Source organism: Phascolarctos cinereus, unplaced genomic scaffold, assembly GCF_003287225.1.
Source record: "Phascolarctos cinereus isolate Bilbo 61053 unplaced genomic scaffold, phaCin_HiC Scaffold_2;HRSCAF=192, whole genome shotgun sequence".
NCBI lineage: Eukaryota > Metazoa > Chordata > Mammalia > Diprotodontia > Phascolarctidae > Phascolarctos > Phascolarctos cinereus.
The window spans coordinates 403138273-403161097 of record NW_027555625.1 but is presented as its reverse complement, the minus strand read 5'-3'; the positions used below and the strand labels follow the sequence as shown (position 1 = coordinate 403161097).

General features: G+C 39.2%; 2 long non-coding RNA genes across 2 annotated transcripts in view; one reads left to right on the top strand and one right to left on the bottom strand.

Moving 5' to 3' along the window:
• The window catches only part of LOC110212326 (uncharacterized), a 37883-nt gene extending 19876 nt beyond the window's left edge, over positions 1 to 18007 (bottom strand). Inside the window, exon 1 of the long non-coding RNA XR_002325641.2 lies at positions 17567 to 18007. This is a non-coding gene — a long non-coding RNA (uncharacterized LOC110212326). The remainder of the gene's footprint in view (positions 1 to 17566) is intronic.
• Positions 18008 to 18569: 562 nt separating this feature from the next.
• On the top strand, positions 18570 to 21847 carry LOC144455987 (uncharacterized). Its single transcript, XR_013484888.1, has 2 exons — positions 18570 to 20275; positions 20646 to 21847. It is a non-coding gene; the product is annotated as an uncharacterized LOC144455987 (long non-coding RNA).
• Positions 21848 to 22825: the final 978 nt, after the last annotated feature.

Sequence of the window (22825 nt, the reverse complement as noted above, 5' to 3'; positions counted from 1 at the left end):
TCCTCTTGGTTCTGCTCACTTCACTCAGCATCAGACCATATAAGTCTTTCCAGGTTTTTCTGAAGTCAGCCTGTTCATCATTTCTTATTGCACAATAGTATTCCATTACATTCATATACCACAACTTGCTCAGCCATTCCCCAATTGATGGGCATCCTCTCAATTTCCAATTCTTTGCCACCACAAAAAGAGCTGCTATGAATATTTTTGTACATGTGGGTCCTTTTCCCATTTGTTTGATCTCTTTGGGATATAGCCCTAGAAGTGCTATTGCTGGATCAAAGGGTATGCACATTTTTGTAGCCCTTTGGGCATAGTTCCAAATTGTTCTCCAAAATGGTTGGATCATTTCACAACTCCACCAACAATGTATTAGTGTTCCAATTTTCCCACATCTTCTCCAACATTTATCATTTTCCTGTTTTGTCATGTTGGCCAATCTGATAGGTGTGATGTGGTACCTCAGAGTTGTTTTGATTTGCATTTCTCTAATCAATAATGATTTAGAGCATTTTTTCATATGACTATAGATGGCTTTAATTTCTTCATCTGAGAACTGTCTGTTCATATCCTTTGACCATTTATCAATTGGGGAATGGCTTGTGTTCTTATAAATTTGTCTTAATTCTCTATATATTTTAGAAATGAGGCCTTTATCAGAGAGACTGGTTGTAAAAATTCTTTCCCAATTTTCTACCTTCCTTCTAATCTTAGTTGCATTGGCTTTGTTTGTGCAAAAACTTTTCAATTTAATGTAATCAAAATTATCCATTTTGCTTTTCATAATGTTCTCTATCTCCTGTTTGGTCATGAATTCTTCTGTTCTCCATAGATCTGATAGGTAAACTATTCCTTGTTCTCCCAGTTTACTTATGGTATCAGCCTTTATATCTAAGTCATGAACCCATTTTGACTTTATTTTGGTATATGGTGTGAGATTTGGGTCTATGCCTAGTTTCTGCCATACTCTTTTCCAGTTTTCCCAGCAGTTTTTTTCAAAGAGTGGGTTCTTATCCCAGAAGCTGGGGTCTTTGGGTTTATCAAATAATAGATTACTATAGTCATTGACTACTGTGTCTTGCATATTTAACCTATTCCACTGATCCACCTCCCTATTTCTTAGCCAGTACCAAGCAGTTTTGATGATTGCTGCTTTATAATACAATTTAAGATCTGGAATTGCTAGGCCACCTTCCCCTGCATTTCTTTCTGTTAGTTCCTTTGATATTCTGGACCTTTTGCTTTTTTCCAAATGAATCTTATTATTTTTTCTAACTCTATAAAATAACTTTTGGTAGTCTTATTGGTATGGCACTGAATAAGTAAATTAGCTTAGGTAGGATTGTCATTTTTATTATATTAGCTCGGCCTACCCATGAGCAACTGATGTTTTTCCAATTATTTAGATCTGATTTTATTTGTGTGAAAAGTGTTTTGTAATTGTGTTCATAGAGTTCCTGGGTTTTTTCGGGAGGTAGACTCCTAAATATTTTATAATGTCTACAGTAAGTTTAAATGGGATTTCTCTTTCTATCTCTTGCTGTTGGGCTTTGTTGGTAATATATAGAAATGCTGATGATTTATGTGGGTTTATTTTATAGCCTGCAACTTTGCTAAAGTTGTTTATTATTTCAAGTAGTTTTTTACTTGATTCTCTAGGATTCTCTAAGTATATCATCATGTCATCTGCAAAGAGTGATAGCTTTGTTTCTTCTTTGCCTATTCTAATGCCTTCAATTTCTTTTTCTTCTCTTATTGCTAAAGCTAAGGTTTCCAGTACAATATTGAATAACAGTGGTGATAATGGACATCCTTGTTTCACCCCGATCTTATTGGAAATGCTTCTAGCCTGTCCCCATTACATATAATGCTTGCTGAAGGTTTTAGATATATGCTATTTATTATTTTAAGGAAGACTCCATTTATACCTATGCTTTCTAGTGTTTTTAATAGGAATGGGTGTTGTATTTTATCAAAAGCTTTTTCTGCATCTATTGAGATGATCATGTGGTTTCTGTTGGTTTTGGTGTTGATATGCTCAATGATGCTGATAGTTTTCCTAATATTGAACCAACCCTGCATTCCTGGTATAAATCCTACCTGGTCATAGTGTATTATTCTTGTGATAAGTTGCTGCAATCTATTTGCTAGTATTTTGTTTAAAATTTTTGCATCTATATTCATTAGAGAAATTGGTCTATAATTTTCTTTCTCTTTTTGACTCTTCCTGGTTTAGGTATCAACACCATATTTGTATCATAAAAAGAATTTGGTAAGACTCCTTCTTCACCTATTTTCCCAAATAGTCTATATAGTATTGGAATTAATTGTTCTTTAAATGTTTGATAGAATTGCATGTAAATCCATCTGGCCCTGGAGATTTTTTCCTAGGGAGTTCATCAATGGCTTGTTCAATTTCTTTTTCTGAGATGGGGTTATTTAAGTATTTTACTTCCTCTTCAGTTAATCTGGGCAATTTATATTTTTGTAAATATGTATCCATTTCACTAAGATTGTCAAATTTGTTGGCATATAGTTGGGCAAAATAATTCCTAATTATTGTTTTAATTTCCTCTTCCTTGGTGGTAGCTTTGCCCTTTTCATTCTTGATACTAGTAATTTGGTTTTCTTCTTTTTTTAATTAAATTAACCAAAGGTTTATCTATTTTATTGGTTTTTTCATAAAACCAGCTCTTAGTTTTATTTATTAGTTCAATAGTTTTCTTAATTTCAATTTTATTAATTTTTCCTTTGGTTTTCAATATTTCTAATTTGGTGTTTAGTTGAAGATTTTAAAGTTGTTCTTTTTCTAGTTTTTTTAGTTGTATGCCCAATTCATTAATCTCCTCTTTTTCTATTTTATTTATGTAAGCATTTAGAGATATAAAACTTCCCCTAAGAACCGCTTTCACTGCATCCCATAAGTTTTGGTATGTTGTCCCATTATTTTCATTCTCTTGAATGAAATTATTGATTGTTTCTATGATTTGCTGTTTCACCCAATCATTTTTTAGGATCAGATTATTTAGTTTCCAATTATTTTTTAGTCTATCTTTCCAGATGGATTTACATGCGAATTCTATCAAACATTTAAAGAACAATTAATTCCAATACTATATAGACTCCCCCCTTTTATTATCCCTTTCCCTTTTCTTCCCCTTTACTCTTACTGCTTCTTCCTTCCCTTCTTTCCCCCCCTCCCTTTTCTCTCCTACTGCCCATATGGCAAGTTAGATTTCTATACCTAACTGATTATGTTATGCCCTTCTTGAGCCAAATCTGATGAGAGCAAGGTTCAAACAATGCTTCCCCACCTCCCTTCTTTCCATCTGCTGTAATAGGATTTTGTGTCTTTTCCTGTAATGTAATTTACCCTTGTCTGCCTCCTCCTTTCTCAGTACATTTTCTAAGATCAGATTGATCCACTTATTTGGATCCATTTAAACCACTTGATTAGATTTTTTTTTATCATTACATCAAAGTCAACTAATATCCACCCTCTTTATGTATACTCCTTTAACCTGGTGTAATAACAATACAGTTCTCAAGGGTTGCAACTGTCATACTCCCTTGTAGGGGTTCAAACAGCACCTCCCCCATTAACAACACACTGTATCTTTCCATCCCATTTACCTTTTTAAGTCCTTCTTGAGTCCTGTACTTGAATATCAAATTTTTTGTTGAGCTTTGGTCTTTTTATCAGGAAAGTTTGGAAGTCTCCTATTTCGTTGAATATCCACCTCCTCCCTTGAAAAATGATGCTCATTTTTGCTGGGTAATTGATCCTTGGCTGCATCCCAAGCTCCTTTGCCTTATGGAATTTCATGTTCCATACCCTGTGGTCTTTTAATGTAGAAGCTGCAAGGTCCTGTGTAATCCTGACTGTGGTTCCATGATATTCAAATTGTTTTTTTCTGGCTACTTACAGCACCTTCTCTTTCATCTGGTAATTTTGGAATTTTGCTATTATATTCCTGGGGGAAGAGAGGGCACTGACCCAAGCTTCTTGTGTTGGGAGCCTATGTCTTGGTCACTGGCTTTGTGTGCTGGGGCGTCTTATGTTGGCAATTGGAGGCTGCAGGGTTTTGGCAGCTTACCTCTTGTTGGGCTGGAATCAGCAAGGCTGGAACTTTCAGGCAATTCTAGGTTGCCTGCTTTTCCTTTCCTTTAGTTTTCTTCAGCTCCTTTTAGATGGGTGCTGCAGAGTGTTTATCTGCCTGAGGCCCCCTACAGTGTTGTCTCCCTCGTTTCTGCTAATGCACTGGGAGATTCCTTTGTGGTATAATGCCGAGGCACCCAGTGGTTTTCTGAGCTGGTTTCCGCTGGTTTCCACTGGTTCCCCCCACCCTCACTGAGGCACTCGGAGGTCCAGGTGTTGGTGTTTGCCCATTCTACCACCTGGGCTTCACGATTTCTTCAGAATTAGAGGCTGCAGGGTTCCAACAGCTCACCTGGTGTTAGGCTGGAACTAGCAAGGCGGGGGCTTTAGGAAGACTTTAGGTTGTTTTCTTCACCTTCTTTCAGATGAATGCCACAGGGTACTTATCCGCCTGGGGCCCCTTGTAGTTCTGCCTCCCTTATTTTGTGGAGGCACTGGGAGACCCGTTTGCTGGGCTGCTGCACTGCTGCTCCTGTCTTTCTTCTAGTTCAACTGTTCCAGGGTTTTTTTCTGGGGTGATATTTTCTGGGTTTTCAGAGGTTGATAGGGGAGAGTGAGAGTGACTACCTTTTCACTCCGCCATCTTCTGTAATTTCTGTAAAAACAGAATACCTAAGGCACTGAAATAATTTTGTAGATTGTTTGCTCATAGCTAGTTTTAACTACTGAACATACCCCTAATTTCCCTTTGTCTAAAATAAAAGCAATACTAAGTTGAATAAATGGTGCCATAGAATTGAAAATGTTTTAAAGGACAATTTTTAATTAATTAATTTTTAGTTTTCAACATTCACTTCTATAAGATTTTGAGTTCTAAATTTTCTTTCTCTCCCTCACCTCCCCTCTCCCCAAGACAGCATGCAATCTGATAATACACTATAAATATGCATTCATATTAAACATATTTTCACATTAGTCATGTTGTAAAGAAGAATTTGAACCAATGGGAGAAACCACAAGAAAAAAGAAACAAAAAAAAGAGAGACAGCAAATAATATACTTCGATCTGCATTCAGACTCCATAGTTCTTTTTCTCGACGTGGATAGCATCTTCCATCATGAGTCTTTTGGAGTCATAAAGGAGAAATTTTTAAAAAACCCAAAGAGAAACAGCAATCTCCTGATTCTTATGACGAAAAGCAAGCTCATGGAAATCTCCACACAAACCTGCTGCTAAGAGATGCTTACAAATGATCAGAAAGATCAGCAAAGCTAGAAACCAGTCCTACAACTCAAACAAAAGTGACAAAAGCAGATCAAAGAAATCACACTGGGCTCATGTGATACATGTGAATATATACAGGAATATGAGGAAAGCTAACTAATGATGCACGATTTAAATGTCAGGCAAATGTGCTGCCTACAGAGTTCTAAAGCAAACAGTACACCCAAAACCACTCGACTTCTAGCCAGCCTTGTCTTTTTAATGATTCTAAGTGGCCTAAGTTGGCAGGTAAAGTACGAAGAAGTTTTCGCTCAGCTGCTACAGTAACCTATAAAGCTCATTCTCAAAGGAGATTTATTTTCAAGAGAAAACAAGAACTGTAGGTAATGTAATGTAATCTAACGTAGCGCTTCATTGTCCCCAAATTTAAAAAGCCTGCTCCCTTCTATGATTGCTACGACTATTAACTGTAGATGGCCGACATGCATCTCTTTAGATGTGATGGGATAAGACAAGTGAATTATATCCTGGTAGTAGAAGCTTCATTCTTCATTTTGACTGAAGTATGTTAGACATTTTATTAAGATGTTAAACAATTGCATGGAAGGAGGTAGCTGGAGCCACAGTGGAGAGTGCTGGACTTAAAGTTAGAAAGATCTGAGTTTAAATTTGACCTCAGACACTTACTAGCTGTGTTATTGCCCTGCCTGCCTCAGTTTCCTCATCTATAAAAGGGGGATTATAATAACACCTACCTGATAGGGTTGTCAGGATCAAATGAGAAAACAAATATAAAATGCTTTGTAAACCTTAAAGCACTAATAGTAAATGCTAGCTATTATTATCCCTGGATATCAATTTTAAAAATTATGACATTCAAAGATTCACAGCCATGAATTAATATCTGAAGAACATTTGCATGGGAAAATGTTTGTGTGTTGGGGAGTAGGTGGAGAATTCTTGAAAGTACTGTTCAGTTTCCCAAATGTAACGAAGTTATTAGTGCTTTCTCCTTCTGGGGGCCCAACTCATCATCCATCTGTAATGACTGTCCCAGATACCGTATATGCTCCTATATCTAATCAAATCTCAAGTCCTGTCAATTTCACCTCTATAAATACTATCCACATCCAGAGAAAGAGCTATAGAGTCTAACTGCAGATCGAAGTATACTATTTTCTCTTTTTTTCTCTTAGTTTTTCCCTTTTCTTTTGATCCTTCTTTCACAACATGACTAATGTGGACATATGTTTAACATGATTGTACAAGTATAGCCTACATCAGACTGCTTGCTGTGTTAGGGAGAGGGGAGGAAAGGGAAGGAAGGAGAAAAAAATTTGGAACTCAAAATCTTATAAAAGTGAATGTTGAAAATCATCTTTACATGTAATTGGAAAAAAAATAAAATACTATTAAGTGGAAAAAAGCAACCAAACCAAAACAAAACCCAACCCATTTCTACTTCTATGACGTGTCTCATAGTCCCACTACTCTAGCCCAAGCTCTCATCATCTCTTCCCAAGACTACTGAAGCAGTCTGCTAACTGCTGTCCGCGATTACATTCTCTTTCGTCTCTAATCTATACCCAAACAACTTCCAAAAGAATCTTTGTAGGCTCTACCATGTCACTCCCCCACTCAAAAATACTGAGTAGCAGGTCTGTATCCAAGAGAAAAAAGATAAAAAACAGAAAGAAAAAGGACCTATATGTACAAAAATATTTATAGCAACTCTTTTCTGGGGGTAAATAATTAGAAATTGAGGAGATGCCCATCAATTGAGGAATGGCTGAACAAGTTGTGGTATATAATTATGATGGAATACTATTGTACTCTCAGAAATGATAAGCAGGATGCTCTCAGAAAAACCTAGAAAAACTGGCAAGGGCAAAATGAAATGTACTGGGTACAAAATAATATCAATATTGTAAGATGCATCAGCTATGAATGACTGAGTTATTCTCGAAACACAACAATCCAAGACAACTCTGAAGGGCTTAGGATGAAAAATGCTATCCGTCCCCAGAGAAAAAAACTGATGGTATCTGAATACAGATGGAAGCACACTTAATTTTTACTTTCTTAATTTTTCTTGAGTTTTTTTTGTCTATGTTTTCTTTCACAACATGACTATTATGGATATGTTTTGCATGACTATACATATATAACCTATATGGAATTGCTTGCCTTCTCAAGGTGGGGTGGGTTAGGGAGGGAGGAAGAGAGAGAATTTGGAACTCAAAGTTTTGAAAACAAACGTTAAAAATTGTTTCTATATGTAACTGGGGAAAATTAAATACTAAATAAATACAAAAAACAAAAATAACTACAAAATACAAAAAAAAATGAGTAGCTCCCTATTACCGTTATGATAAAATGCAAACTCCTCAGTCTGGTTATTTTAAAAATATCCTCAGCTGGGGAATGCCTAAATAGTTTGTGGTACGTGAATGTGATAGAACATTGTAGCACTATAAGAAGCAATGAATATGAAGAATTTAGAGAAGTATGGGAAGGTTTATGTAAAGCAAACTCATACATAGATGCAGCATGGTGTGATCGTTAGAGTGCCAGACTTGGAAAGGGGGCAGCTTGGTTCAAATCCTGCCTCAGGTACCTCTCTGAGCTGTTTCATCTTTAAAACGAGACGATTGGACTAGACGACCTCTAAGATCCCTTTCAGCTTTAAATTTAGGGTAGCCATGTGGATAGAATACTAGCCCTGGAGCAAGAGGACCCAGGTTCAAATCTAGCCTCAGACACTCACTAGCTACGTGACCCTGGGCAAGTCACTTAACCCCAAATGCCTCCCAAAAAAATATGGGAAAAAAATCTATGATCCTTTGAAGTAGGCAGACTAGGAAAACAATTTACACAATGACTAAAACAATGTAAATGAAAAGAACAAAAAACAACCCAACAACCTCATACTGTGTAATTATAGTGATGAATGTCAACCCTGGAGAAAAAAATGCACTGGGAAAATATAGCTCCCTCTCTCACCATAGCCTAGGTTAGGGACCATGTATGTGGAATATTGCATATACTGTCAGACACACTAGTGTGTTGGTTAATTTTTCTGAATAGCTTTATTTTTTCTTTCTAAATCTTTGATTCAAAGGATGTCACTGGGCAAGGATGGGGGGAGGAATACATTTGGAAATTTATGGGGTATACACAATAAAAATAAGATAAAGTAAAAATAAACATGAAAGAGATTTTCCACATCTTTTAAAGACCTTTGCTTGATTCAGGCCACCTCTCCAACTATCTTCCTGTATTCACTGAGAAGCTCTGATCCTGTCTCTACTTCATGTCCGACTCCATTCTGGGCCCTTTGCAGTCTAGCTTCCAATCTTACCTTCTAACAGAAACCACTTTCTCCAGAATTACCAACAGCCTCATCCCTGCACAATCCGATGTCCTCCTTGTGTGAATCACACCCGTTGGCTCTCCGTGGCTTTCGTCACTGCTGACTCCCTCTCACATGATATTTTCTTTATTCTCCTTCTGCCTGTCTGATACTTCCTTCCTAGTCCCTTCTTTTGTTGGTTCATCAAGGCCCAACTTCCTCTGGATGTGCACTCCAAGGCTCTGTCCTGGGCCTGTTTCTCTTTTCTCTCTATATTCTCTTCAATTTCATGAACTCCTAAAGGTTCAATTATCATCTCTATGTAAATGACCCACAAATCTACAGGCAGCTTTCCTTTTCTCCTGAGCTCCATTGCTGCATCACCAACTGCCTGGTGGATATCTCTACTTGGATGTCCTGAAGGTGACTCAAGCACAATGTGTCCAAAACAGCACTTATCATTTCACTTCCCTCCTAAAAAAACTACCTACTTCCTGAACCTCTTTACATGTGTTGATGGTACCACCATCTTTCTTGTAATTAAGGTTTATAACCACTGAGACAGCTTTGACTTTTTACTGTCTTGCATCCCTTTGATCTAATCAATTGCAAAGTCTTGTCAGTTCTACCTCCATAATATCTCTCATATCCATCCCCTTTTCTCTAATCACATACTACCCCCTAGTAAAGGGCCTCATCATCTCTCATTTGAACACTGAAATTTTTAAATGCATTTGTTTGGAGGGTGTATAGTAAATTTTTTCTTAAGGTTTTTTTTTTTGAGTTGACTTTCTGCTATTTGTTTTTAAAGTGCTTATTATAGCAACATGAGGCATACACGTGTATTGTAATACAATATACTATATGTGTGAGTGACCTACTTTGTAAATACTCTCTTATACCTTCGCACAAAGCATAAGATTCTCTTCATACAAGCTCTATTCAAAAACAAAAACAATTTTTAGGTATAGCTTAATGAAAAAGAAACGCCAGATCATTTGACCATCTATTTTTAGATGACCTGAAAAAAAATGGAGAACAGAAGTTTTTTTATTGTGGTTGCTGTTGCCATTCCTGCAGAAGTACGTTGTTTTTAGGGTCCTGAAGCTCTGGCATGATTACTTTTACAAATTTTGCCTTTCGTGGGATATAAAAGCCTACTACAATCAGACTTTAATTAGAAAACAGCACATTAAGACACTGAACCTCGACCTGTCAAATACTGCTCAGATAAAAAAAAATTAGAAGCAATAAAAGGGCTGAATTATTTTGCAAAGAGGGGAAAAGGCAATTACCTTCATTCATTATAAAGATTCCTTTATAGAGGGCTCTGAACTTTCAGAGCTTTCTAGGTAACTCTCTACTTTTCATCAACAGTTGTTTGGTTTGGGCTCCACAAAACCTCATCCCTTTATATCCCTCCAATCCACTATCCCTCCTCCCCATGCTTTGCAGCTTCTTTTTGGGTGTTGTCTCCCCCATTAAATTATAAGCTCCTTGAGAGCAGAGACTGTCTTTTTTTTCTTATTTGTATCCCCTAGTGCTTATAACAGTGCCTGGTACATAGTAGGCACTCTATAAATGTTAACTGAATTAAACAGAATTTTTAAAAGCTGAGAAAAGGTTTAAATAACATTCTGTGTCTTTAGGACGAACAACAATAACAGAATTTCTGTGGCTAATGTTAAAACCAACACAAAGAAACACAGACAGCTTGTCAGTCATACCCAAGTACAAAGTCTAAGTTGCTAACAAATGTCTGATTTTTATTCTGAAGAACAGGAATATAATTTAAATCAAAAGAAAACACAAACTCATGGCATAAAAATATTGGCTGTTGAATTTAACAAGCTACACATCTCAGCTTACAAGCTTCTCAGAAATTATAACCTCAATTTAAAACTACCTAGGGAAGAAAACCTTTGGGTAACAGGTCAAACTTTGACATCAAGAGCAATTTCATGTCTAGAAAATACCAGGACCCTTGACAGGTCCTTCAACATGTAAGACCAACCAATTATAGCTTCCAAAAAATAAGTGAAAATAGATCTAGATACTGGTCTGTAATTTCATCAGTGTGGGTACTCTCCTCAATCTATCCAATTTATAAAATTTGTAAATGGATAGTTGGAGAGTTGCTACGGACCAAAAAAATTCATCCTCTTGTGTCCAAATTGAGAAAAAGGCTAGCTGGATTTAGCTAGTTTAGTCTACAAATAACAGTCTTCTTGAACCTATATTGGAAGCCTTTCCTGATTTGCAGAAGCTGCCAAATGTTATATCCTACTGGCATTGTCTTTAAAAACCCCTTGTCACCTCCACATCACAATGAGGTCTACTGCATAGTTTCCATTTCCAGTAGAGAGAAATTGTAGCACATTACATTCTTTTTTCCCCTTAATAGTATTTTTCCCAATTACATATAAAAATAGTTTTCAACTTTCATTTTTGTAAAATTTTGAGTTCCAAACTTTTCTCCTTCTCTTTCTGCCTCCCCTCCAAGACAGCAAGTAATCTGATATAGGTTATACAGTACATCACATTCTTAAATAACTTACCAAATGCTACCAAGGAGAATAATGAGGGGATACACTCATGGGGAGAGGAAGGATCAACACTGTTCACCAAAATACCGTTGTCTCCATACACATTTAAGGCAGGATCCCCAAACTGGAAGGCGAACAAAGGTACTTAAAAAGAGTAAACTTCAGCATAGTTCTACTACAATATGTACATTTAGGGCCTTCTTAATTTAACATTTTGGCCTGACTTGACTATCCCCAGAATTGACTCTAATACTCTTAATTTCTATTGGAATTGGACTGTCAGAATTGTGTTGAAGGATTTGTATGCTGACAATAAGCATATACAAAATTTGTCTTCATAAATGAGAATCTTTATTACATTTTTTTATGAACCAAAGAGTGATTTTGGGATTACTGAGGAATCAAGTTCCAGAAATTCACTGAGATATTTAGGAATTGTAAAGTCTAGTAGGGAATTGTTTATTTTTGTTTAATAAACTGTCAGTCAACAATACATACTGAATGAGCTAATAAAGAATTAGAAGCTATAATCCTATCAAAATCTAATAAGAGATTTCCAGTAGGAAACACCAAAGCTATCTTGGGGACTTCAAGTCTAGTATAAACCTCTGGATCTCTATATACATGCATGTATGTGTACATATGTACATATGTATATACACACACAGCATATTCTTATTGTACAAATGATGATATGCAAATGGATGGACAACACACTAAGAACAATGCACACCTTAGATGGGCATTGCAAACAGAAAATGAGCTAATCCCAGAAGTAAACAGGAGGAAGAGTGTCCTGGATTGTCTTTGGAATATTGCAGAATTATTTTAATGCCAGTTTCTCCTTCAAAAGTTCATCTTTTTAACACTAATATTACTCTTATTATATGGTATAACTGTGAATCATGTAATACTACAGTTTCTAAAAAACTTTAATTGAGGATCTCCCAAAGTGCAATGGAGAGGTGAATTCAACGAACGAGAACAGGCTATGATACATTTTGAATGAGGTTTTACACAGCAGATACAGTATAAAAGATATCATTAAAAAAAGTATGACTGGATTAAAAGAGGGACTAGTCACATTATCATAATGTGTTAGTATGCTCCACTAAAATATGTAATCAGGTTAAATTGAACTATATGAAAATATAGAAAGAATGGGGAGAACAGATATCACTTGAGTTTCACTTTTATTTAAATTGGTCAAAAGACACACCCACACACAAATTGTTTGGTGCAGAAATACATTCAACTTAGCAGGGATATAGATAGGAACGAGAAGAGGGGAAGGAAAATAGGAGAAGGAAGGTAGATTCATAATTTTCATAAGCAAAACAAACCTTAAACTTACAGAATGAAGGTTAAAAGGAAACGGGTAAAAACTTAAAAGAAAAAAGAATAGAATGGAGGGAAATAAACAATTAACTATCATAATTGCAAATGTGAATGGGATGAGCTAAGCCATAAAACAGAAGAGGTTAGCAACATGGATTAGAAAGTCAAATCCAACAACATATTTACCAAAAATAGACTTGAAACAAAGACTCACACAGAGGTTTGGGGGCAGGTGATGGGAGAGAAAACAGATCTGTGTTAGATTGCTACAGATGTGACATGTTGCATGCATTTTCAGATGAGGCCACTGTATTAGTTTTACTTAACTATTTTACTTTGTTACAAGAGACATCTCACTAATGAATCTTTCACTAAAAGAAGGCAATCTGTAGATATTCGTAACATAAAAACAAATCACATCAATACATTTTATTTTAAAGAGAGAACATGAAGAAGGACCCTCAGTCAGATTTGTCAAAGGACACAGACAAGAATCACATAGAATAGGCAAACATAGATGCATTGTGAACTCTATAGCTGGAGAAAGTATCTACAATTATGAGCCCCTAAGGTCATATACATCCACTGGAAGAGTATACTTATTGCTTTAACCATGTTTGGACATTTTATTATATCCATTACAAGAAATTTACATTATCATCTAATCATTTCATATGTGTCTTATCACCCTACAAGAGTACAAGCTCCTGAACATCTCCCTCTAAGCAGCTTCAAAAAAACTCCTTAAGTCAAATTTTGGAGTCACAGAACCAACAAAAGGGAAGGTTGGGGTGGGGAACCCGAAGCCTTAAGGCTACACCCCGCCTCCTTGAGTGCGGCCTTTTGACTGAGTCCAAGTTTTACAGAACAAATCCTTTTATTAAGGGGATGGCCCTCGACAAGAGCAAGACGTTAAGAGCAAGACAACTCAGGAGGTTGACGGCAGGAATTTATTTAACAGGGTGGGCACAGACCCAGTGCAGGCCTCCGGTCATGGAGCTGGCTGTGACAGCAGCAACAGTTTTGGAAGTTCTCAATGGAGAGACAGTAAGAGGGATGGATGACTAGTCAGAAACAGATTACAGCGGATCCTTTGCTGGCGCTGGGTACAACGGGCACTGATTTGCGACTCTATTGCCCACATACTATTCTGGGTCACAACTCCAGGGTGGGAAAGAGTTTTTACGGTTGTTCACAAGGAAGCAGGGGCCCTGGTCTCACATCCAAGGTACAAAAGAACACTAGCCTTGTGGCTGCAGAAGAGCAGAGAACCTGGTCACAGTTCCAGAGCTGAAAGGAACAACAATACCTGTGGCTAAAGTACGTGAGTGAAGACCAGAGCACAGGCCAGAACAGTGACCTCTCCCTGGAGACCACCAGAACTAGTTGTGAAAACAGCAGCATGAAAAAGTCTGAAAATTGGAACAGAGCCTTCCCACCCGCAGGTGAGCAGAGCACAACTTCAATATGATGCTCCAAGTCAAGAAACAGGCTGGAGAAATGAACAAACAACAAGAAAAGAACCTGATCATAAAAATAAAAACTACTTATGGTGGCAAAGAAGACCAAGACATAAACCCAGAAGAGGACGATCATGTGAAAACAGCTACAAGCAAAACCTCTAAGAAAAACTGCTGATTGGACCCAATCCCAACAAGAATTCCTGAAGAGTTAAAGAAAGACATGAGTGGAGAAAAAAATTGGAAAAAGAAATGAGAGTGATGCAAGAAAATTATGAAAAGAGAATTAACAGCTTGATAAAAGAAGGACAAAAAAATACTGAAGAAAATAACACCTTAAAAAACAAAATTGGCCTAATGGCAAAAGAGGCACAAAAATTCACTGAAGAAAAAAACTCCTAAAAAAACAGAATAGGCCAAATATAAAAGGAGGTAATTTACTGAAGAGAACTTCTTTAAAAGTTCAACTGGCCAAATGGAAAAAGAGGTACAAAAGCTCACTGAAGAAAATAATTCCTTAAAAATTAGAATGGGAAAATGAAAGCTAATGATTTCATGAGACAAAAAGAAGCAATAAGGCAGAGTCAAAAGAGTTTTTAAAAATAGAAGAAAATGTGAAGTATCTCATTGGAAAAACAACTGATCTGGAAAACAGATTGAAGAGAGATAATTTAAGAATTATTGGACTCCCTGAGAGCTGTGATAAAAAAGAGCCTCAACAACATATTTCAAGAAGTTCCAAAATAAAGTTATCAAGGAAAATTGCCCTGATTTCTTAGATCCATAGGATAAAAGAGAAATTGAAAGAATCCACCAATCGCCTCCTGAGAGAGATCCCAAAATGAAAATTCCCAGGAACATTACAGCCACATGCCAGAGCTCCCTGTTTAAGGAGGAAAATACTGCAAGCAGCCAGAAAGAAACAACTCAAACATCACGGAGCTACACTCAAGATCACACAAGGTGTAGCAGCTTCCACACTAAAGGAGCGGAGGGCTTGAAATAGGATATTCTGGAAGGCAAAGGAGTTAGGATTACAAGCAAGAATCATCTACCCAGCAAAACTGAGTATAATCCTTCGGGGGAGGGGGCATGGACATTTAATGAAATAGAGGGCTTTCAAATGTTTATTTGGAGAGAAAGAGAGAATTTGGGACTCAAAATTTAAAAAGAATGTTAAAATAATTTTTTTTTTTAAAAAAGAGTACAAGCTCATTTAAGTCAAGGATTTATGGGTCAGCAATTACTGACGTTCTTCTGATTGCATTTTTAGGGTACTGCCATCAGGGATTGTTTCCTCATTCTTTTCTCAGAGTTAGCAGAACTCATCATTATTATATAAAGTAATTTCAAACTATATTTGACAAACCCAATTAAATAAACCATGAAAAAGACAATGAACAAACAAATAGAAAACAATGTTTAATTTAGGTACAACAGATTTAGGAAAGCTTCATGAACTAAGTGATTTCGTGCCTTTTTAAAGATTGAAGAGACAATGTGGTAGAGTATAATGTTGGACTTGAAGTCTAAAAGACCTGGGTTCAAATACACCACTGATACTAAGATATTTACTTTAGCAAGTCACTTAATCACTGTTCTTTAGATAATGCCATAGTATTTACCTACTAAATCAGACTCTCTATAGGCTAAAATTTCTGTAATGATTGAAATACAAATTTTCCTCAAGGCACTAAGCTAATTAAAAGGCTATAAAGATTATTATACTTTCTGGGGACAGATTGTGAGATAGATTGATGAGAGACAGAATGAGGTAATGAAAAGAACACTCACTGACTTTTGAGCCACAGGATCTGCATTTCAAATTAAGTAAACTACACTGTTTTCTGTGTGGTCTTGAACAACTCACTTCACTTCTCTAGTACTGTTTCCTCTTTGAAAAATGAGGTTGGAATATACTGACCTTCAATATTAAATTTATAAGCAATTATTTGAACAAAAAAGGAGGGAGGAAGGGGGACCTGGAGGCCAGCGTGTCATGGCAACAAGTTTCTAGATAAGGTAACTTAGATGGTATGAATCTGAAAAGTAAAAAAAAAAAAAAAGTTACAGCATAGGCAATGGGGTAGCAATAAGCAGGACAACTCTTCTTGTCCCAGTGTGTCTCGGTGGCATATGGCAAAAAAATAAACCACACAAATGGCTGAACACAGTAGCTGTATTTCCATGAGTGGAGTGCCAAAAGATGGTAAAAGTTCTAGGAGGAAGGTAAGTTTGTGGTTAATGGGAATAGGGAATAATGGAGCAAGAGGGCAGCAGAAGACAGCAGCTGTAGAGGCAAAGGACTGAACTGGATAGATAAGAGTTCAGTGTGATATCCAAAAGGGGAAAGAATTTTTGATTCTGCAAGTAGCAACTGACTCTGAAATGGATAAAAGACACAGAAGTGGAAGTTTTGCCAGCCAGAGAATGAGGGATCAATATACCTATTCTCCAAGGTGCTCGGACAACTGAGAAGTGTTGGTGTGGGGATGGTGATGTCAGGTTTGAAGGTTTGTCCCTCAAACAGGGAGCAGCTTGGGAGGCAGGTGGCAGGGAGGTCTAACTAGGTGTCTGGATCAGTAAATAGTTGGTGATCTTGTCCCCTGGACTGGAGTGTGGTGTGAGATAGTGGAAAAAGCACTGTATTTGGATTCAGAGAATTCTAATCCTGACTCTGCTCTTCTTCAATGTATGACTTCAAGTAAATTACTTCTCTCTGGGTCAGTTACCTTATTTGTCATATAAAGAAGTTGGACTGATGATCTCTCAAGTTCCATCCAGCTCTGAAGCTATGGTCCTAGATGAATTCCTAGGTCTCTTCTAGTTCTAAATGGTCACATGAAATGATTAAGTCAATCACAAAAGAGTACTATTTAATTATTCGAATCGAGATTCTAGAGCTATTTATCTTCTCTTACGTGGACTGTTAAATTACACGTTTGCTATACTATATAATAATGCTACAGCTCTAAGAATTTCAGCTCCAAGACTCTGTCACTAGTTGATCTATGTGAGTTTACTAGCCTTTTATTCGGACCCTTTGCAGAACCTGTCTTTATGTAGAGGGTGTGTATCACGAACGTTTATCATCTTTCCTTTAAATCTTACTTTTTTGTGTTATTTATTAGACATTTAGCATATTCAGACTTGTCTTAAACTTCTGGTTGTTTTGGCCCTGCATTCTAGTCCAGGTGTTGGTTGTTTTTGAAATGACATGAGAAAGTTTATTTAACTAAAAACAATTATTCACTCTTTGGGGAAGTGAGATCATAGAGTGGTGGGTATAAACATAACCCTTTCCACTACGTTCGCCGAGCCTAACAATGAACAACTCCAGATTTATGTTTGAGCAGGATGTCAATACTGGGACCCCTAAAGCAAACCCTAAGTATGCCGGTGAGAATCACATGACCAACCACGATCACTTAACATTTAACAGAGATGAGGAAGAATAGCACCTGGGCCAGGGAGAGGAAAAGCATTAGAAGGAAAGGGTCAGCGGATGGGGAAGGCGAGACGCTTTCAGAGCCAACTTTTACCTACTTCACAATTTTAGCCAGGATGCTGGGGCCCAGACTCTCCTCTTCAGAACCCTTTATAGGCAGCATGGTAACTTGGTCTCCCCTTTGTTACAGGTGAAAACCATGAAAAGCCTGAAGCCAAGGTAACGATGATGATACAGCTTGCCTTAAAACACCCATACCCCACAGGAAAATAATTAGCAAAGTGAGAACACACTCTGAAAAGCTTCTCTTTCCTGAGGATTTTAAACCAAGTTAAAAGATTAAGAACATGGGAAGAGAGCAAATTAAGCTTGATGAAAAACACCTAGCTCAGGTAAAAACTTGGTGTTTCCGAGGTTTTTGTTTATTGTCCTACTAAAATCTGTTTCCCCAGACTGTGCTCCCGAAGGCAACCTTTGGAGGAGGGTAGCGGGAGGGGCAGGGCACTCATTTGGAGGCCGAAGAACTGGGTCAAGCGTCTTCCGCTTCTTGCTAGTCATGTGACTTCGTTTTACTCCGCCTTCTGGAGTCTCAATTTCACCCGTACGAGGGGTGACGGTCGTAGTGGGGGGTAGCTGTGCGACCTCAACGATACTGCACGTTGAGCGTCCTGCAGACCCGGGGACCTAGAGCGCTTGCGGAGCTCCTCGCACTGCAGCTACACGCTTTTCGTTTTCTAGAGGAGGTTAAACTGAAGCCCAGGTTAAAAGGGTCTGCGGGATCAGCGGCAGAATCCGTACGTGGTGCTCTGACACCCAGCGGTGCTTCCAAGAGTTCCATCCCGAGAACTCTGAATTCAGCCTGGCCGCAAGCTTCTGTTCTCGGGAGACGGAAATGATTCTTTACGTAGAAAGAAGCAGCCCGTGGCCCGACGTTCGGGCTCCCCCGAAAGCCGTCTTCATAACCGGAAGCGGTATAGGAGGACGCCCTGATGAGCGAGGGGTAAAGTGCGCGAGGGAGCGTCGGCGGGTAGGAAGTGCAGGAAAGGCCCGGGCCCCTCGCGCCCCTCCGAGCTGTCCCCGGCGGCAGCGACCGGAAGCGGAAGCGGCGCGCCAGCCGTGCCCGGAAGCGGAAGTCCCGCCTTCCGGTGGAACCAAGGCTGGGTAAGGGAGTCGAGTTAGGCGACCGGTCTCTGCTTCCCCCTAGTGGAGGCCCTGCTTCATTCCGCCGAGTGTGCGCAGGGCAATTACCTGGATCCGGCGGGATGAGGGAAAAGAGAGGCCTCGCCCAGGAGCGCCGTACGGGAGATAGCTGCTCTGAATTTGTGAAGATTCCTTCCTTCCTTCGTTCACAAGCACTCGTGACATATCTGCTGCATGTTGTACCCTGTTGTCGGTCATTCAAGCCAGTTAAATAGGTGATCCTTGAGCAGGCTCTATAGGGTACACAGAGGAGAAAGGACAGGATGCAAGCCTTGCTTTCGATAAACCTCCATTCTGTTTGGGGGAAAGAAGCGCGAGGACTTGGAAGTCAGAGAGTAACCCAGAGGCCCGGTGTGCTGGTGAGGCACGCGTCCCGGGCGGTTCAACAGGCGTGAACGCCCTGGTGTGTAGTGGAAATGCAAAGACAAAACCCAAGCACTTCCGGCCTACAGGTTGACGGCCTGTGGGGAACACTCCTTTGTCCTCTGTTATCTTTTGAATAAAGTGACCACACGAATGACATGTGTTTGGGGAATGGACTTCCCAGTTTGATTTGGTCCCAGAAGATGAGGACCCAGCACAGGCAGGCACAAAGATGGCGGACACATCCAGGGAGAGAGAGAGAGAGAGAGAGCAGGCATAGACGCTGAGATAAGCCTGCCGATCCATACAAGGAAGCATGGGTGTCACCCTCTCGTGTTAATAGCGACAGTTTGTTCAGAGCAAAGGACAGTGCTTTGTAAGGAAGGCCGTCCCAGAGGCCACCTTCATGGACATGTTTCTCGGTTCAGAGAGACGAGGTGGGAGCTTTCCTGCTGGCCGTGTGTGACTCCGAGTTAAAGGATTTAATGAAAAGTCTTCTTATTGGCTGGAATCAGAAGAACGGATGTCTCCCCCGAAACTTCACAGGGAAGGACTCCGGCTTCAGCCTGCCTTTTCTGTTCTGGCTAAGAAACGTGTCAGTACTGTTCTGAGCGGCTTCCTGGTTGGTGCCCCCAGCACCCTGGTTAGGGAAAGATAGGAGAGGGAGGGGCAGCTTGCCCCAATTCTCTATGCGCCGTGGGCCCCTAGCATCAAAAGCTCACATCTCACCTAGGCAAACCCGAGCTTGAGTTTTGCTGCCAGCTTTGAGTTTGTTTTTTTCTGATCTTAAGCAAAAGAGCATCAATGCCAACATGGACACATCCAGGCTGGGAGGTGACCTTGTGAGTTAGAAAGGTCCAGAGTGCCTGGGCTCCATCAGGTACAGCTGAACAGTGGCGATCTAGAGCTCCAGGAGAGGTCAGCCAAACTTCGTGCCTGGGTTGAGAAGAGAGATTAGGGCCCTGAGTGGAGAAGAGAGTGAGTGACACAGTACCCCGCCCTTTTGAGCCCCAGAATTGGTTCTTCATATTAACAAAGCATTCCCCTATAAGCCTGGTATACACTCTCTTACAACTACATACAACATCAGTGGAAAGACTGGGTACGTACTGGTACAGAGGCACACAGGTGAAGAACGCATATGGCTAAAGTAATTCATGCCCCAGCACTTCAGTGTCCTGAAATTCTTTCTCTTCTCACAAAGTCCTCGTGCTTCCCCCTGGGCCCAAGTCTCTTCTGAACAGGTAACTCAGCTGAATTCTATGGGCCTGCTCCTCTCTGGAGCTTACCTCTTAACTGCCAGGGTTAGCTCTTTCCTCAAACAGTAACTGGTTTTATTCTCTGCTGCCAAGGGTCACACTCCTTCGAGCTGTTTCCTGCTTCAACTCCTCCAGAGATGAAGCTTGTTTTGTAAAGACTTGAAGGAGCATGGTAATTCTTAGGTCAGCCAATAGCAAACTGCCCTCTAATTCCAGTAGTAGAACTTTACACCTTATAAAGTGATAACAACGTGAAAACTCTTCTTTTTCACTATTTAAGACATTAACACTTTGTCTGTATGTTATTTGACCCAATTGATCAAAGGTTTCTTTTCTGTGTTTTTTCATATTACAGTGACAAAATGAACCAAAGATAATATTATTCACAGAAGCTTCCAAGGTGAACCAGATATGACCTGTCAGGAGCCAGGACCTAAACTGAGTTATTAGATTCCAGTCAAGGAGTGGAGCTAAGTGCTACTAGAATTCAGAGGACAGAATGTTACTGCTTACATTTTGATATTGGTACTTCTCTATACATCTTAGCTCTTCCACTAGACTGTGAGATTCTGGCTCTGTCACTTGCTACCTGTATGACTTTAAAGAAGTCACTGATTCTCTCTGGGTCTTCATTTCCTCATCTTTAAAATGAGAAATTTGGAATATAATACCACTTAGGCCCTTTCCAGCTCTAAATCTATGATTCTGTTATCCTTTGATGTTTGAAACACAGACCATGTCTTATTTTTGACTATACATTTTTTTCTCTGATGCACTATCATGTTAAGGCCCCTGCATGGCTTCCCCCATACCAGCCCAGATAATTTGGACATTGGGAGCAATACTCCTGAGGAATCTGAGAAGCCCATCCAATTTGTCATTTGTGGGAAAATTGAAATGTCTTATACAATTCATGGGAAATGCTGATGCAGCCAATGAAATATCATGGGGAAAAGAGGAACCCCCTGTTTGTGAATTCACTTTTCTCCAATTTGGCGTTGATGATATTTATCCACTGGGAGATAAGAAGTTCAAGTTGTACAGTATCATACTTCTAGGAGCACCCTTACAAAGCTGAAGGTATGAGGGAACTGTAGTGAAGTATGAGATTTCAGAGTGGTCTGGCATTTGACTTGTAAAGAAAACCCTGAAGCCTACCGCCTGAAACAGCCCACACTACAAGAAAGGCTTTCCCTCTGGCAAAGGGGCTCATGCACCTCCTAGAGATACAGAGAACTTCAAGAATAACGAAGATGGGGCAGCTAGGTGGCACAATGGATAGAGCACTGACCATGGAGTCAGACCTGAATTCAAATCCAGCCTCAGCCACTTGACACTTACTAGCTGTGTGACCCTGGGAAAGTCACTTAACCTCATTGCCTAGCCAAAAAGAAGAAGAAGATGATGATGAAGATGATGATGAAGATGATGATGGATAGAACTACAAAGGAAAGAAAACAAGTGCCGTCTGCCGGAAACTGTCGAGAATTGTAGTAGGTACCACACCAAGGAACTTTTTACCTGCAGAGAGCCCTATAAATAAAGATTTCATTTTAATTTCTTGAGTTCATAAACTGTTTATTTACAAGGAGAGCACATTAGATCATGTCACATGGTATCACATGCCACATTTAGAGTGGAAAAGAAGAGTTCCCGGACTTTCCGAATGGGAATAATAATCCAGAGTTGTGAAAAATCCTCCAAAAGGTACCCTGGCTCTCTCTGTCAGGTGAGAATCTCTGAAAGTAAGACACCATTCATATTTTCACTTGCAAAACTGACCACGGGGGACAATGAGAAGGAAAATAACATGTTGGCCAGGTAGTCACAGCCTCCCTAAGGTCCCAGAATAAAACTTTTTCTTCTCTGGAAAATTGTAAAAAAAAATAATAATTCTCTTTCTAAAGCTCCAAGTCCCCAGCCAGAAAACCTCTGGCTAACCATACTGCAGTTGTAAAATTGATTTCTCTCTATTGCAGTGTGCCATGACATACATAGGCTAGAAATGCAATAGTTAAACGTGTTTATCATAAAAAAGACAAGCAAGCTGAAAAGCAGAGGCAGCACTTGGTGAATGGCCTCTGGTTTTTTTTTTATTTATTATTAGTATTGAAATATGAAGCAAAGTTCTCTAAGAAGGTGCAAGAAAGGAAGCTATTGGGGCTTTGAGGAGGGTTGAAAAGGTTTGCAAAAGCCACTATGGTGAGTGAGATAGTGGTCAATTAGGAAACTGTAAAAGAACTGCCTTGATGCAGTGAGGGCCTAGTTTAGATTATGTAACATACATTTGCAGTTGATCTAGTCAGCATGGTTTTATGGTTGGTTTGTTTTTTCCAGTTTTGTTCAGCAGTACATGAGAAACAAGGCAGCAGATGATAAGAGGCCATTTTGAATTGAGGCTATTTTCCAAAAACTACCTCTTCATGTCATACCACGTACTAAGCCCTTATCATGCCTTGCTAAACATTAGAAAAGATAGGATTAGGTACTGTACCTGTCCATTAGGGCACGGTCCTCCCTGTTGAGGAAACTCCC